This window comes from Salvelinus fontinalis, chromosome 15 (assembly GCF_029448725.1).
Source record: "Salvelinus fontinalis isolate EN_2023a chromosome 15, ASM2944872v1, whole genome shotgun sequence".
In the NCBI taxonomy this organism is placed as follows: domain Eukaryota; kingdom Metazoa; phylum Chordata; class Actinopteri; order Salmoniformes; family Salmonidae; genus Salvelinus; species Salvelinus fontinalis.
Genome location: NC_074679.1, coordinates 1,993,397 through 2,011,878, shown reverse-complemented (window position 1 = coordinate 2,011,878; position 18,482 = coordinate 1,993,397).

Here is an 18,482-nt window from a genome sequence, read left to right as displayed (position 1 = left end):
AGCCCACAAAGATTTCCCCCACGTCATGAACCAGAGGGGGGCGCCAAACCCGGACAGGAAGATCACGTCAGTGACTCAACCCACTCAAGTGACGTACCCATTCTAGGGACGGCATGGAAGAGCACCAGTAATCCAGTGACTCAGCCCCTGTAATAGGGTTTGAGGCAGAGAATCCCAGTGGAGAGAGGGGAACCGGCAAGGCAGAGACAGCAAGGGTGGTTCGTTGCTCCAGTGCCTTTCTGTTCACCTTCACACTCTTAGGCCAGACTACACTCAATCATATAACCACTGAAGAGAAAAAGTCTTCAGTAAAGACTTAAAGGTCGAGACCGAGTCTGCGTCTCTCACATGGATAGGCAGACCATTCCATAAAAATGTAGCTCTTTAGGAGAAAGCCCTGCCTCCAGCTGTTAGCTTAGAAATTCTAGGGACAATTAGGAGGCCTGCGTCTTGTGACCGTAGCGTACGTGTAGGTATGTACGGCAGGACCAACTCGGAAAGATAGGTAGGAGCAAGCCCATGTAACGCTTTATAGGTTAACAGTAAAACCTTGAAATCAGCCCTTGCCTTAACAGGAAGCCAGTGTAGAGAGGCTAGCACTGGAGTAATATGATCAAATTTCTTGGTTCTAGTCAGGATTCTAGCAGCCGTGTTTAGCACTAACTGAAGTTTTTTAGGGCCTTATCCGGGTAGCCGGAATGTAGAGTTTTGCAGTAGTCTAACCCCGAAGTGACAAAAGCATGGATACATTTTTCTGCATCATTTTTGGACAGAAAGTTTTAGATTTTTGCAATGTTACACAGATGTAAAAAAGCTGTCCTTGAAACAGTCTTGATATGTTCGTCAAAAGAGAGATCAGGGTCCAGAGTAACGCCGAGGTCCTTCACATTTTAATTTGCGACGACTGTACAACCATCAAGATGAATTGTCAGATTCAACAGAAGATCTCTTTGTTTCTTGGGACCTAGAACAAGTATCTCTGTTTTGTCCGAGTTTAAAAGTAGAACGTTTGCAGCCATCCACTTCCTTATATCTGAAACACAGGCTTCTAGCGAGGGCAATTTTGGGGCTTCACCATGTTTCATTGAAATGTACAGCTGTGTGTCATCCGCTTAGCAGTGAAAGCTAACATTATGTTTCCAAATTACATCACCAAGAGGTAAAAGATATAGTGAAAACAATAGTGATCCTAAAACGGAGCCTTGAGGAACACCAACATTTACAGTTGATTTGTCAGAGGACAAACCATTCACAGAGACAAACTGATATCTTTCCGACAGATAAGATCTAAACCAGGCCAGAACTTGTCCGTGTAGACCAATTAGGGTTTCCAGTCTCTCCAATAGAATGTGGTGATCGATGTTATCAAAGGCAGCACTAAGGTCCAGGAGCACGAGGACAGATGTATAGCCTTGGTCTGACCCCATTAAAAGATTATTTACCACCTTCACCAGTGCAGTCTCAGTGCTATGATGGGGTCTAAAAGCAGACTGAAGCGTTTCGTATACATTGTTTGTCTTCAGGAAGGCAGTGAGTTTCTGCGTGACAACTTTTTCCAATTTTTTGAGAGGACTGGGAGTTTCGATATAGGCCGATAGTTCTTTATATTTTCTGGGTCAAGGTTTGGCTTTTTCAAGAGAGGCTTTAATACTGCCACTTTTAGTGAGCTTGGTACACATCCGGTGGATAGGGAGCTGTTTATTATGTTCAACATAGGAAGGCCAAGCACAGGAAGCAGCTCTTTCAGTAGTTTAGTTGGAATAGGATTCAGTATGCAGCTTGAAGGTTTAAAGGCCATGATTATTTTCATCAATGTGTCAAGAGATATAGTATTAAAACACTTGAGTCTCTCCCTTGATCCTAGGTCCTGGCAGAGTTGTGCAGACTCAGGACAACTGAGCTTTGGAGAAATACGCAGATTTAAAGAGAAGTCCGTAATTTGCTTTCGAATGATCATGATCTTTTCCTCAAAGAAGTTCATGAATTTATCACTGCTGAATTGAAAGCCATCCTCTCTTGGGGAATGCTGCTTTTTAGTTAGCTTTGCGACAGTATCGAAAATAAATTTGGGATTGTTCTTATTTTCCTCAATTAAGTTGGAAAAGTAGGATGATCGAGCAGCAGTGAGGGCTCTTCGGTACTGCACGGTACTGTCTTTCCAAGCTAGTCGGAAGACTTCCAGTTTGGTGTTGCGCCATTTCCGCTCCAATTTTCAGGGCTCGGGTATTTTCTGTATACCAGGGAGCTAGGTTCTTATGAGAAATGTTTTTTGTTTTTAGGGGTGCGACTGCATCTAGGGTATTACGCAAGGTTAAATTGAGTTCCTCAGTTAGGTGGTTAACCGATTGTTGTACTCTGACGTCCTTGGGTAGGTGGAGGGAGTCTGGAAGGGCATCTATGAATCTTTGGGTTGTCTGAGAATTTATAGCACGGCTTTGATGATCTTTGGTTGGGGTCTGAGCAGATTATTTGTTGCGATTGCAAATGTTATAAAATGGTGGTCTGACAGTCCAGGATTATGAGGAAAAACATTAAGATCCACAACATTTATTTCACGGGACAAAACTAGGTCCAGAGTATGACTGTGGAATTGAGTAGGTCCAGAGACATGTTGGACAAAACCCACTGAGTCGATGATGGCTCCGAAAGCCTTTTGGAGTGGGTCTGTGGACTTTTGCATGTGAATATTAAAGTCACCAAAAATTGGGATATTATCTGCCATGACTACAAGATCTGATATGAAATCAGTGAGGAACGCTGTATAAGGCCCAGGAGTCCTGTAAACAGTAGCTATACAAAGTGATTGAGTAGGCTGCATACATTTCATGATGAAAATGCAGTTGTTGGTTTTTTTTGTAAATTGAAATTTGCTATCGTATATGCTAGCAACACCTCCGCCTTTGCGGGATGCGCGAGGGATATGGTCACTAGTGTAACCAGGAGGTGAGGCCTCATTTAACACAGTAAATTCATCAGGCTTAAGGCATGTTTCAGTCAGGCCAATCACACCAAGATCATGATCAGTGATTAATTAATTGACTGTAACTGCCTTGGAAGTGAGGGATCTAACATTAAGTAGCCCTATTTTGAGATGTGAGATCTCTTTCAATAATGACAGGAATGGAGGAGGTCTTTATTCCAGTGAGATTGCTAAGGCGAACACCGCCATGTTTAGTTTTGCCCAACCTAGGTTGAGGCACAGACACTGTCTCAATGGGGATAGCTGAGCTGACTACACTGACTGTGCTAGTGGCAGACTCCACTAAGCTGGCAGGCTGGCTATCAGCCTGCGGCCTGGGATGCACCCTATTTCATTGTGGAGCTAGAGCCCTGTCTATGTTGGTAGATAAGATGAGAGCACCTCTCCAGCTAGGATGGAGTCACTCCTCAGCAGGTCAGGCTTGGTCCTGTTTGTGGGTGAGTCCCAGAAAGAGGGCCAATTATCTACAAATTCTATCTTTTGGGAGGGGCAGAAAACAGTTTTCAACCAGCGATTGAGTTTTGTGACTTTGCTGTAGAGCTCGTCACTCCCCCTAACTGGGAGGGGGCCAGAGACAATTACTCGATGCCAACACATCTTTCTAGCTGATTTACACGCTGAAGCTATGTTGCACTTGGTGACCTCTGACTGTTTCATCCTAACATCGTTGGTGCCGACGTGGATAACAATATTCCTATACTCTCTACACTCGCCAGTTTTAGCCTTAGCCAGCGCCATCTTCAGATTAGCCTTAACGTCGGTAGCCATGCCCCCTGGTAAACAGTGTATAATCGCTGGATGATTGGTTTTAAGTCTAACACTGCGGGTAATGGCAATGACTAGGGTTTTCAATTCGTCAGAGCTAATAGTGGGAGGCTTCGGGGTCTTAGACCCCGTAACGGGAGGAGGAGAGACCAGAGAAGGCTCTGCGTCTGACGCCAACCCGTTCCTTAATGGGTGGAAGTTTTTGTCGGCTGAATAAGCGAAACCGGTTGATCAATCCTACAGCATTTCCTTCCAGAAGCCATGAGAAAATACTCCGGCTGCGGGGACCGTGCTATCTGTACTCACTGGTGGCACAGACGCTGCTTCATCCTTTCCTACTTTTATGAAAAAGTAAAACCCGTAAAGTTGGCAGGTAGCAAAGTAAGATTAGCAAAAAACTGCACAGCAGCACGTAAACAAGTCTACAAATTGTGACCGGAAAAGACACAAAACCAGTACATTACGTGTTTGATGGCTCGTCGGAGGTCGGGATTTCTTATAATGTCCGGATTAGTGTCCCACTCCTTAAAAGATTCAGCTGTAGCCTCTAGCTCAGTGCAGATGTTGCCTGTAATCCATGGCTTCTTGTTGGGATATGTACCGTCACTGTGGGGACGTCGTCGTCGATTCCCTTATTAACCTCTAACGAGAACCTACCCCGGGTCCGGGAGCACCCCCCCCCCCCCCCCCACACTGATTAGCATCGCTAGCATAGCGTCACAATTAAATAGTAGCATCTAAATATCATTAAATCACAAGTCCAAGACACCTAATGAAAGATACAGATCCTGTGAATAAAGCCACCATTTCAGATTTTTAAAATGTTTTACAGGGAAGACAAAATATGTAAATCTATTAGCTAACCACGTTAGCAAAAGACATCACTTTTCTAACTCCATCAGTTTCTTACTCCATCAGGTGCTATCACCAATTCGGCTAAACTAAGATATTGATAGCCACTAACCAAGAAAAAACCTAATCAGATGACAGTCTGATAACATATTTATGGTATAGGATAGTTTTTTTTTTTTAAATGTGCATTTTTCAGGTATAAATCACAGTTCTACATTGCAGCTGCAATCTGAAATAGTGCCGACGCAGCCAGAACAATTACAGAGACCAACGTCAGATAACTAATTACTTATCTTTAAACATTTCAGAAAAAATACACAGCGTACAGATATTGAAAGCCCAACATCTGGTGAATCCAAACAATATTTCTGATTTATTAAATGTTTTATAGCGAAAACAAAATGTAGCGCTAAATTAGCATAGCCACACCAGCCAGAACCAGCTGGGCGCCCACGACCAGTTCACATGCACGACAGATATATGAAAAAACATCGTAAATTGGGTCTTACTATTGCTGATCTTTCATCAGAATGTTGATCAAGGTGTCCTTAGTCCTGATGAGTCGTTCAATCCATTCATAATGGCAACTTTCCCTCTTCATTTAGCATATGTACTGGTCGACTGGCCAAAGTAAAAAAAGTCACAGAACGGAACACGGCAAAACTCCCGAAAAAATTCAAATAATCTGATTAAACTATATTGAAAAAACATACATTAAGATGATATGGTCACATGTATCAAACAAACTTCGAGACGGAGATAGTTTTCATCCGTAACGGCAGCAAAACAGTAGACAATCGCACCTCCAAATCGCGCGATTCAGAGAACCGGAAGTTGTCGGTCACGCCAAAGAAATAGGTCTTATTTCACGTCAGTACAAGATAAACAAAAAATTTCTCCTCTGACGTCCTCTTGACACCCAGAGGAAGACGAATGAAGTGTGTTTTGGGTCATAGGTGGCGTGACCATATATAGGCAGAGCGTTGAAGCGAGCATACACATCTTGCATTCTTCTTCTTGGTCAGGGAAAGTGCTGTCAAATGACTTCTGTTTCACTCAGAGACAAAATTGAAACGGTTTTAGAAACTATAGATTGTTTTCTATCCAATGGTATTAATTATATGCATATAGTAAGAGCAATAATTGAATAAGAGGCAGTTTAATCTGTAGAGGAAATTATGCTAATGCAAAAACAGCACCCCCTGTATTCTCAAGAAGTTAATGAAGCGGGGAACTGATTTGTAAAACTCCTCAATGTCATTGGATGAATCCCAGGAGGGAGGGATGGAGGGAGAGGAGGAGAGGTGAGCTGGTCCGTGCCAAGGCAAAGAGAAAGAGAGAGAGAGAAACATTGTGTATTTAAAACAGACAGCAGATTTACCTCTTTAACATCAAATCAAATCAAACTTTATTTGCCACATGTGCCGAATACAACAAGTATAGACTTTACCGTGAAATGCTGACTTACAAGTCCTTAACCAACAGTGCTGTTCAAGAAGAAGAACATATTTTCTAAGTAGGCTAAAATAAAAAGTAACACAATAAGAATAACAATAACGAGGCTATTTACAGAGGGCACCGTTACCGAGTCAGTGTGCAGGGATAGTTGAGGTAATCTGTACATGTAGGCGGGGCGAAGTGAGGGGGGGGTCAATGTAAATTGTCCGGGGGCGATTTTTATGAATTGTTCAGCAGTATAATGGCTTGGGGTAGAAGCTGTTGAGGAGCCTTTTGTTCCTAGACTTGGCTCTCCGGTGCCGCTTCCCGTGCGGTAGCATGGAAAACAGTCTATAACTTGGGTGACTGGAGTCTCTGACAACTTTCTGGGCTTTCCTCTGACACCGCCTTTTATATAGGTCCTGGATGGCAGGAAGCTTGGCCCCAGTGATGTACTGGGCCGTTTGCACTACTCTCTGTAGTGCCTTGCGGTCAGATGCCGAGCAGTTGCCATACCAGGCGGTAATGCAACCGGTCAGGATGCTCTCGATGGTGCAGCCCTACTTGTCTGACCAACGTAACCATCAGGATCTGCTGTCTGACCAATAAAACCATCAGAACCCTCATTTCAGTTAAACTAACGTCTTATTGGTCCATCTGAACAAGGCAAGTCAGTTAAGAACAAATTCTTATTTACAATGAAAGCCTACCAGAAGACAAAAGGCCTCCTGCGTGGATGGGGGCTTAAAAATATAAATACCTTTAATTAAAATATAGGACAAAACACATCACGACAAGAGAGACAACACAACACTACATAAAGAGAGACCTAAGACAACAACATAGCAAGGCAGCAACACATGACAACACAACATGGTAGCAGCACAAAACAGGGTACACATATTATTGGGCACAGACAACAGCACAAAGCGCAAGAAGGTAAAGACAAGAAAACATCACACAAAGAAGTCAAAACTGTCAGTAAGAGTCTCCATGATTGAGTCTTTGAATGAAGAGATTAAGATAAAACTGTAAAGTTTGAGTGTTTGTTAAAACCTCTACCGACCCACCCTCCCGGATCCGGGATCCTCCTCATCAGAAACGCTGACTAGCATAGCCTAGCATAGCGCCACAAGTATCATGAAATCACAAGTCCAATACAGCAAATGAAAGATAAACATCTTGTGAATCCAGCCAACATGTCCGATTTTTAAAATGTTTTACACACAACATATATTTATGTTAGCTCACCACAATAGCCCAAAACACAACGCCATTTTTTCACCGCAAAGATAGCTTTCACAAAACCCAAAAATAGAGAGAAAATTAATCACTAACCTTTGAACAACTTCATCAGATGACAGTCTTATAACATCATGTTATACAATACATTTATGTTTTGTTTGAAAATGTGCAAATTTATAGCTACAAATCCTGGTTTTACATTGTGAACATGGCGCCAAAATGTTCCAAATTGTCCGGAGAAATTTTAGAGTCACGTAATCTAACAGAAAAACTCATCATAAACTTTGCTGAAAAATACATGTTGGACATATAATTAAAGATACACTGGTTCTTAATGCAACCGCTGTGTTAGATTTAAAAAAATAACTTTTGTAAAAAGCACAGCATACAATAATCTGACACAGCGCTCAGCCATTCTCCGCCATGTTGGAGTCAACATATTCAACAAAAGTACGAAATATTCTCTTACCTTTGATGAACTTTCATCAGAATGCAGTGCAAGGAATCCTTGTTCCACAATAAATCGTTGTTTTGTTTTAGAATGTCCATTTCTTCTGTCGAATTAGCAACTTTGGCTAGCATGCGTAGCTCACATGTCCATGAAAGTTTGACGCATGGAACGAAAAATTCAAAAAGTGATAATAAAAGTCGAATAAACTGGTCAAACTCAGTTGAGAATCCATCTTTAGGATGTTTTTCTCGTATGTATCCAATAACGTCCCAGACGGAGAATTTCTTCATGTCTACCTAAGGCATTGCAGACAACGATATGGTGCTCCCAGGTGCGCAGCAAAATACTGCCAATATGGCTGACCAGTCACTTCAAAAGCTCTCATTCGGTCCGACATCAGGCTAGACACCTCATTCAACGTTCTACTGCCTGTTGACATCTAGTGGAAGGCGTATGAAGTGCATACATATCCATAAATACAAGGCAAATGAAAAGGCGAAGCCTTTCACAGAGACCCATTTCAGAATTTTTCACTTCCTGTTTGGAAGTTTGCCTGCCAAATTAGTTCTGTTTTACTCACAGATATAATTCAAAACAGTTTAAGAAACTTCAGAGTGTTTTCTCTCCAATAGTAATAATAATATGAATATCATATGATCTAGAACAGAGTACGAGGCCGTTTAATTTGGGCACTATTTTTTCCCAAAGTGAAAATGGCGCCCCCTATTAAGCAGACGTTTTAAACCTCGTTCAAGTTGCTAATTCCATTCTGGCCTTATGTCAAAACATTTTACAGAAACAGCGTCCCTTGTCGAACTGTATTCCAGCCAATAAAAGTTTCCATACCATTTCCATGAGAAACACCGCAATTTTCGATTGATCACAGTGGTGGGGAACACTCACTTTTTTTGGTATTGTGTATGATTCATCAAATGCAGTGAAATGGGCTGACATACTAACCTCCTCATGGCTGACATACTAACCTCCTCATGGCTGACATACTAACCTCCTCATGGCTGACATACTAACCTCCTCATGGCTAACATACTAACCTCCTCATGGCTGACATACTAACCTCCTCATGGCTGACATACTAACCTCCTCATGGCTAACATGCTAACCTCCTCATGGCTGACATACTAACCTCATCATGGCTGACATGCTAACCTCCTCATGGCTGACATACTAACCTACTCATGGGCTGACATGCTAACCCCCTCATGGCTGACATGCTAACCTCCTCATGGCTGACATACTAACCTCCTCATGGCTAACATGCTAACCTCCTCATGGCTGACATACTAACCTCCTCATGGCTGACATACTAACCTCCTCATGGCTGACATATTAACCTCCTCATGGCTGACATACTAACCTCATCATGGCTAACATACTAACCTCCTCATGGCTGACATACTAACCTCCTCATGGCTAACATGCTAACCTCCTCATGGCTAACATGCTAACCTCCTCATGGCTGACATACTAACCTCATCATGGCTGACATGCTAACCTCCTCATGGGCTGACATACTAACCTCCTCATGGCTGACATGCTAACCTCCTCATGGCTGACATACTAACCTCCTCATGGCTGACATGCTAACCTCCTCATGGCTGACATGCTAACCTCCTCATGGGCTGACATGCTAACCTCCTCATGGCTGACATACTATCCTCCTCATGGCTGACATATTAACCTCCTCATGGGCTGACATGCTAACCTCCTCATGGCTGACATGCTAACCTCCTCATGGCTAACATGCTAACATCCTTATGGCTGACATGCTAACCTCCTCATGGGCTGACATGCTAACCTCCTCATGGCTGACATGCTAACCTCCTCCTGGCTAACATGCTAACCTCCTCATGGCCATGGCTGACATACTAACCTCCTCATGGCTGACATACTAACCTCCTCATGGCTGACATACTAACCTCCTCATGGCTGACATGCTAACCTCCTCATGGGCTGACATTCTAACCTCCTCATGGCTGACATGCTAACCTCCTCATGGCTGACATACTAACCTCCTCATGGGCTGACATGCTAACCTCCTCATGGCTGACATACTAACATCCTCATGGCTGACATGCTAACCTCCTCATGGCTGACATACTAACCTCCTCATGGCTGACATACTGACCTCCTCATGGGCTGACATACTAACCTCCTCATGGCTGACATACTAACCTCCTCATGGCTGACATACTAATCTCCTCATGGCTGACATACTAACCTCCTCATGGCTGACATACTAACCTCCTCATGGCTGACATACTAACCTCCTCATGGCTGACATGCTAACCTCCTCATGGGCTGACATACTAACCTCCTCATGGCTAACATGCTAACCTCCTCATGGCTGACATACTAACCTCCTCATGGCTGACATGCTAACCTCCTCATGGGCTGACATACTAACCTCCCCATGGCTGACATGCTAACCTCCTCATGGCTGACATACTAACCTCCTCATGGCTGACATATTAACCTCCTCATGGATGACATACTAACCTCCTCATGGCTGACATACTAACCTCCTCATGGCTGACATACTAACCTCCTCATGTCTGACATACTAACCTCCTCATGGCTGACATACTAACCTCCTCATGGCTGCTATACTAACCTCCTCATGGGCTGACATGCTAACCTCCTCATGGCTGACATACTAACCTCCTCATGGCTGACATACTAACCTCCTCATGGCTGACATGCTAACCTCCTCATGGCTGACATACTAACCTCCTCATGGGCTGACATACTAACCTCCTCATGGCTAACATACTAACCTCCTCATGGCTGACATACTAATCTCCTCATGGCTGACATACTAACCTCCTCATGGCTGACATACTAACCTCCTCATGGCTGACATACTAACCTCCTCATGGCTAACATGCTAACCTCCTCATGGCTGACATACTAACCTCCTCATGGCTGACATACTAACCTCCTCATGGCTGACATGCTAACCTCCTCATGGCTGACATGCTAACCTCCTCATGGCTGACATGCTAACCTCCTCATGGGCTGACATACTAACCTCCTCATGGCTGACATGCTAACCTCCTCATGGCTGACATGCTAACCTCCTCATGGCTGACATATTAACATCCTCATGGATGACATACTAACCTCCTCATGGCTGACATACTAACCTCCTCATGGCTGACATACTAACCTCCTCATGGGCTGACATGCTAACCTCCTCATGGCTGACATGCTAACCTCCTCATGGCTGACATGCTAACCTCCTCATGGCTGACATACTAACCTCCTCATGGCTGACATATTAACCTCCTCATGGGCTGACATGCTAACCTCCTCATGGCTAACATGCTAACATCCTTATGGCTGACATGCTAACCTCCTCATGGCTGACATGCTAACCTCCTCATGGCTGACATGCTAACCTCCTCCTGGCTAACATGCTAACCTCCTCATGGCTGACATACTAACCTCCTCATGGCTGACATGCTAACCTCCTCATGGCTGACATACTAACCTAATCATGGCTTATATACTAACCTCCTCATGGCTGACATACTAACCTCCTCATGGCTGACATGCCAACCTCCTCATGGCTGATATACTAACCTCCGCATGGGCTGACATGCTAACCTCCTAATGGCTGACATACTAACCTCCTCATGGCTGACATACTAACCTCCTCATGGCTGATATACTAACCTCCTCATGGGCTGACATGCTAACCTCCTCATGGCTGACATACTAACCTCCTCATGGCTGACATGCTAACCTCCTCATGGGCTGACATACTAACCTCCTCATGGCTGACATGCTAACCTCCTCATGGCTGACATGCTAACCTCCCCATGGCTGACATATTAACCTCCTCATGGATGACATACTAACCTCCTCATGGCTGACATACTAACCTCCTCATGTCTGACATACTAACCTCCTCATGGCTGACATACTAACCTCCTCATGGCTGCTATACTAACCTCCTCATGGGCTGACATGCTAACCTCCTCATGGCTGACATACTAACCTCCTCATGGCTGACATACTAACCTCCTCATGGCTGACATGCTAACCTCCTCATGGCTGACATACTAACCTCCTCATGGCTGACATATTAACCTCCTCATGGGCTGACATGCTAACCTCCTCATGGCTAACATGCTAACATCCTTATGGCTGACATGCTAACCTCCTCATGGCTGACATGCTAACCTCCTCATGGCTGACATACTAACCTCCTCATGGGCTGACATACTAACATCCTCATGGCTGACATACTAACCTCCTCATGGCTGACATACTAACCTCCTCATGTCTGACATACTAACCTCCTCATGGCTGATATACTAACCTCCTCATGGGCTGACATGCTAACCTCCTCATGGCTGACATACTAACCTCCTCATGGCTGACATACTAACCTCCTCATGGCTGACATGCTAACCTCCTCATGGCTGATATACTAACCACTTCATGGGCTGACATGCTAACCTCCTCATGGCTGACATACTAACCTCCTCATGGGCTGACATGCTAACCTCCTCATGGGCTGACATGCTACCTCCTCATGGGCTGACATGCTAACCTCCTCATGGGCTGACATACTAACCCCCTCATGGCTGACATGCTAACCTCCTCATGGCTGACATGCTAACCTTCTCATGGCTGACATACTAACCTCCTCATGGCTGACATTCTAACCTCCTCATGGCTGACATACTAACCTCCTCATGGCTGACATACTAACCTCCTCATGGCTGACATGCCCTCTCCTCATGGCTGACATGCTACCTCCTCATGGCTGACATGCTAACCTCCTCATGGCTGACATGCTAACCTCCTCATGGCTGACATGCTACCTCCTCATGGCTGACATGCTAACCTCCTCATGGCTGACATGCTAACCTCCTCATGGCTGACATACTAACCTCCTCATGGCTGACATCCTACCTCCTCATGGCTGACATGCTACCTCCTCATGAATGACATGCTACCTCCTCATGGCTGACATGCTAACCTCCTCATGGGCTGACATACTAACCTCCTCATGGCTGACATGCTAACCTCCTCATGGCTGACATACTAACCTCCTCATGGCTGACATGCTAACCTCCTCTTCGTTGACATACTAACCTCCTCATGGCTGACATGCTACCTCCTCATGGTTGACATGCTACCCCCTCATGGCTGACATGCTACCTCCTCATGGCTGACATGCTAACCTCCTCATGGCTGACATGCTAACCTCCTCATGGCTGACATGCTATTTCCTCATGGCTGACATGCTAACCTCCTCATGGCTGACATACTAACCTCCTCATGGCTGACATGCTACCTCCTCATGGCTGACATGCTACCTCCTCATGGCTGACATGCTAACCTCCTCATGGCTGACATGCTAACCTCCTCATGAATGACATACTAACCTCCTCATGGCTGACATCCTACCTCCTCATGGCTGACATACTAACCTCCTCATGGCTGACATCCTACCTCCTCATGGCTGACATACTAACCTCCTCATGGGCTGACATACTAACATCCTCATGGCTGACATACTAACCTCCTCATGGCTGACATACTAACCTCCTCATGTCTGACATACTAACCTCCTCATGGCTGACATACTAACCTCCTCATGGCTGATATACTAACCTCCTCATGGGCTGACATGCTAACCTCCTCATGGCTGACATACTAACCTCCTCATGGCTGACATACTAACCTCCTCATGGCTGACATGCTAACCTCCTCATGGCTGATATACTAACCTCCTCATGGCTGACATGCTAACCTCCTCATGGCTGACATACTAACCTCCTCATGGGCTGACATGCTAACCTCCTCATGGGCTGACATGCTACCTCCTCATGGGCTGACATGCTAACCTCCTCATGGGCTGACATACTAACCCCCTCATGGCTGACATGCTAACCTCCTCATGGGCTGACATACTAACCTCCTCATGGCTGACATGCTAACCTCCTCATGGCTGACATACTAACCTCCTCATGGCTGACATGCTAACCTCCTCATGGCTGACATACTAACATCCTCATGGCTGACATGCTAACCTCCTCATGGCTGACATACTAACCTCCTCATGGCTGACATACTGACCTCCTCATGGGCTGACATACTAACCTCCTCATGGCTGACATACTAACCTCCTCATGGCTGACATACTAATCTCCTCATGGCTGACATACTAACCTCCTCATGGCTGACATACTAACCTCCTCATGGCTGACATACTAACCTCCTCATGGCTGACATGCTAACCTCCTCATGGGCTGACATACTAACCTCCTCATGGCTAACATGCTAACCTCCTCATGGCTGACATACTAACCTCCTCATGGCTGACATGCTAACCTCCTCATGGGCTGACATACTAACCTCCCCATGGCTGACATGCTAACCTCCTCATGGCTGACATACTAACCTCCTCATGGCTGACATATTAACCTCCTCATGGATGACATACTAACCTCCTCATGGCTGACATACTAACCTCCTCATGGCTGACATACTAACCTCCTCATGTCTGACATACTAACCTCCTCATGGCTGACATACTAACCTCCTCATGGCTGCTATACTAACCTCCTCATGGGCTGACATGCTAACCTCCTCATGGCTGACATACTAACCTCCTCATGGCTGACATACTAACCTCCTCATGGCTGACATGCTAACCTCCTCATGGCTGACATACTAACCTCCTCATGGGCTGACATACTAACCTCCTCATGGCTAACATACTAACCTCCTCATGGCTGACATACTAATCTCCTCATGGCTGACATACTAACCTCCTCATGGCTGACATACTAACCTCCTCATGGCTGACATACTAACCTCCTCATGGCTAACATGCTAACCTCCTCATGGCTGACATACTAACCTCCTCATGGCTGACATACTAACATCCTCATGGCTGACATGCTAACCTCCTCATGGCTGACATGCTAACCTCCTCATGGCTGACATGCTAACCTCCTCATGGGCTGACATACTAACCTCCTCATGGCTGACATGCTAACCTCCTCATGGCTGACATATTAACATCCTCATGGATGACATACTAACCTCCTCATGGCTGACATACTAACCTCCTCATGGCTGACATACTAACCTCCTCATGGGCTGACATGCTAACCTCCTCATGGCTGACATGCTAACCTCCTCATGGCTGACATGCTAACCTCCTCATGGCTGACATACTAACCTCCTCATGGCTGACATATTAACCTCCTCATGGGCTGACATGCTAACCTCCTCATGGCTAACATGCTAACATCCTTATGGCTGACATGCTAACCTCCTCATGGCTGACATGCTAACCTCCTCATGGCTGACATGCTAACCTCCTCCTGGCTAACATGCTAACCTCCTCATGGCTGACATACTAACCTCCTCATGGCTGACATGCTAACCTCCTCATGGCTGACATACTAACCTAATCATGGCTTATATACTAACCTCCTCATGGCTGACATACTAACCTCCTCATGGCTGACATGCCAACCTCCTCATGGCTGATATACTAACCTCCGCATGGGCTGACATGCTAACCTCCTAATGGCTGACATACTAACCTCCTCATGTCTGACATACTAACCTCCTCATGGCTGACATACTAACCTCCTCATGGCTGATATACTAACCTCCTCATGGGCTGACATGCTAACCTCCTCATGGCTGACATACTAACCTCCTCATGGCTGACATGCTAACCTCCTCATGGGCTGACATACTAACCTCCTCATGGCTGACATGCTAACCTCCTCATGGCTGACATGCTAACCTCCCTATGGCTGACATATTAACCTCCTCATGGATGACATACTAACCTCCTCATGGCTGACATACTAACCTCCTCATGTCTGACATACTAACCTCCTCATGGCTGACATACTAACCTCCTCATGGCTGCTATACTAACCTCCTCATGGGCTGACATGCTAACCTCCTCATGGCTGACATACTAACCTCCTCATGGCTGACATACTAACCTCCTCATGGCTGACATGCTAACCTCCTCATGGCTGACATACTAACCTCCTCATGGCTGACATATTAACCTCCTCATGGGCTGACATGCTAACCTCCTCATGGCTAACATGCTAACATCCTTATGGCTGACATGCTAACCTCCTCATGGCTGACATACTAACCTCCTCATGGGCTGACATACTAACATCCTCATGGCTGACATACTAACCTCCTCATGGCTGACATACTAACCTCCTCATGTCTGACATACTAACCTCCTCATGGCTGATATACTAACCTCCTCATGGGCTGACATGCTAACCTCCTCATGGCTGACATACTAACCTCCTCATGGCTGACATACTAACCTCCTCATGGCTGACATGCTAACCTCCTCATGGCTGATATACTAACCACTTCATGGGCTGACATGCTAACCTCCTCATGGCTGACATACTAACCTCCTCATGGGCTGACATGCTAACCTCCTCATGGGCTGACATGCTACCTCCTCATGGGCTGACATGCTAACCTCCTCATGGGCTGACATACTAACCCCCTCATGGCTGACATGCTAACCTCCTCATGGGCTGACATACTAACCTCCTCATGGCTGACATGCTAACCTTCTCATGGCTGACATACTAACCTCCTCATGGCTGACATTCTAACCTCCTCATGGCTGACATACTAACCTCCTCATGGCTGACATACTAACCTCCTCATGGCTGACATGCCCTCTCCTCATGGCTGACATGCTACCTCCTCATGGCTGACATGCTAACCTCCTCATGGCTGACATGCTAACCTCCTCATGGCTGACATGCTACCTCCTCATGGCTGACATGCTAACCTCCTCATGGCTGACATGCTAACCTCCTCATGGCTGACATACTAACCTCCTCATGGCTGACATCCTACCTCCTCATGGCTGACATGCTACCTCCTCATGAATGACATGCTACCTCCTCATGGCTGACATGCTAACCTCCTCATGGCTGACATGCTAACCTCCTCATGGCTGACATACTAACCTCCTCATGGCTGACATGCTAACCTCCTCTTCGTTGACATACTAACCTCCTCATGGCTGACATGCTACCTCCTCATGGTTGACATGCTACCCCCTCATGGCTGACATGCTACCTCCTCATGGCTGACATGCTAACCTCCTCATGGCTGACAAGCTAACCTCCTCATGGCTGACATGCTATTTCCTCATGGCTGACATGCTAACCTCCTCATGGCTGACATACTAACCTCCTCATGGCTGACATGCTACCTCCTCATGGCTGACATGCTACCTCCTCATGGCTGACATGCTAACCTCCTCATGGCTGACATGCTAACCTCCTCATGAATGACATACTAACCTCCTCATGGCTGACATCCTACCTCCTCATGGCTGACATACTAACCTCCTCATGGCTGACATCCTACCTCCTCATGGCTGACATACTAACCTCCTCATGGGCTGACATACTAACATCCTCATGGCTGACATACTAACCTCCTCATGGCTGACATACTAACCTCCTCATGTCTGACATACTAACCTCCTCATGGCTGACATACTAACCTCCTCATGGCTGATATACTAACCTCCTCATGGGCTGACATGCTAACCTCCTCATGGCTGACATACTAACCTCCTCATGGCTGACATACTAACCTCCTCATGGCTGACATGCTAACCTCCTCATGGCTGATATACTAACCTCCTCATGGCTGACATGCTAACCTCCTCATGGCTGACATACTAACCTCCTCATGGGCTGACATGCTAACCTCCTCATGGGCTGACATGCTACCTCCTCATGGGCTGACATGCTAACCTCCTCATGGGCTGACATACTAACCCCCTCATGGCTGACATGCTAACCTCCTCATGGGCTGACATACTAACCTCCTCATGGCTGACATGCTAACCTCCTCATGGCTGACATACTAACCTCCTCATGGCTGACATACTAACCTCCTCATGGCTGACATACTAACCTCCTCATGGCTGACATACTAACCTCCTCATGGCTGACATTACCTCTCCTCATGGCTGACATGCTACCTCCTCATGGCTGACATACTAACCTCCTCATGGCTGACATGCTACCTCCTCATGGCTGACATGCTACCTCCTCATGGCTGACATGCTAACCTCCTCATGGCTGACATGCTAACCTCCTCATGGCTGACATGCTATCTCCTCATGGCTGACATGCTAACCACCTCATGGCTGACATACTAACCTCCTCATGGCTGACATACTAACCTCCTAATGGCTGACATGCTACCTCCTCATGGCTGACATGCTAACCTCCTAATGGCTGACATGCTAACCTCCTCATGGCTGACATGCTACCTGCTCATGGCTGACATGCTAACCTCCTCATGGCTGACATGCTAACCTCCTCATGGCTGACATGCTAACCTCCTCATGGCTGACATACTAACCTCCTCATGGCTGACATCCTACCTCCTCATGGCTGACATGCTACCTCCTCATGGCTGACATGCTACCTCCTCATGGCTGACATGCTAACCTCCTCATGGGCTGACATACTAACCTCCTCATGGCTGACATGCTAACCTCCTCATGGCTGACATACTAACCTCCTCATGGCTGACATGCTATCCTCCTCATGGCTGACATACTAACCTCCTCATGGCTGACATACTAACCTCCTCATGGCTGACATGCTAACCTCCTCATGGCTGACATGCTAACCTCCTCATGGCTGACATGCTAACCTCCTCATGGCT